The sequence below is a fragment of the Seriola lalandi genome, unplaced genomic scaffold, assembly GCF_002814215.2.
Source record: "Seriola lalandi dorsalis isolate HSWRI2012SDOR001 ecotype SW California unplaced genomic scaffold, Sedor1 jcf7180002054899, whole genome shotgun sequence".
Classification (NCBI taxonomy): Eukaryota; Metazoa; Chordata; class Actinopteri; order Carangiformes; family Carangidae; genus Seriola; species Seriola lalandi.
The window spans coordinates 34222-34575 of NW_019525451.1; the positions used below are offsets into that span (position 1 = coordinate 34222).

At 48.6% G+C, this 354-nt stretch overlaps 2 protein-coding genes across 2 annotated transcripts in view; both read right to left on the reverse strand.

Annotated features, from left to right (window-relative positions):
• LOC111672392 (uncharacterized) overlaps positions 1-354 on the reverse strand; it is a 44743-nt gene that overhangs the window by 33635 nt on the left and 10754 nt on the right. The window lies entirely within an intron of this gene.
• Positions 1-354, reverse strand: part of LOC111672399 (CLIP-associating protein 1-B-like) — a 27749-nt gene that overhangs the window by 9746 nt on the left and 17649 nt on the right. The window lies entirely within an intron of this gene.

Genomic DNA, 354 nt, shown 5'->3' on the forward strand with positions numbered 1-354 from the left:
CATGTGGAGAGAAACACACATCATTCATCTGCACATCGACTCAAATGTACATCATTTCTCCAGCTGCTCCTCCGCTGATTGGCTCTTCTTCTCTGTTTCATATCAGTGTGAGGCAGAGGAAGCTGCCATCAGCTGCTGCACTTCTACCATCAGTCCACTAGATGGCGTCATGACGCTCAGACAGCAGGAGAGCAGCAGCTCATCTCCTCCACAGGATGATTCAGGCGGGAAAAGCTGCCTCCAGTCATCAGTAAGTGGAGCTACACAGTAATAACGACTCTGTGTTCATCAACTAACTCTGCTTCTCCTGAAAACATCGACTCAACATGGCGGACATGTCTGGACTTTACAGTT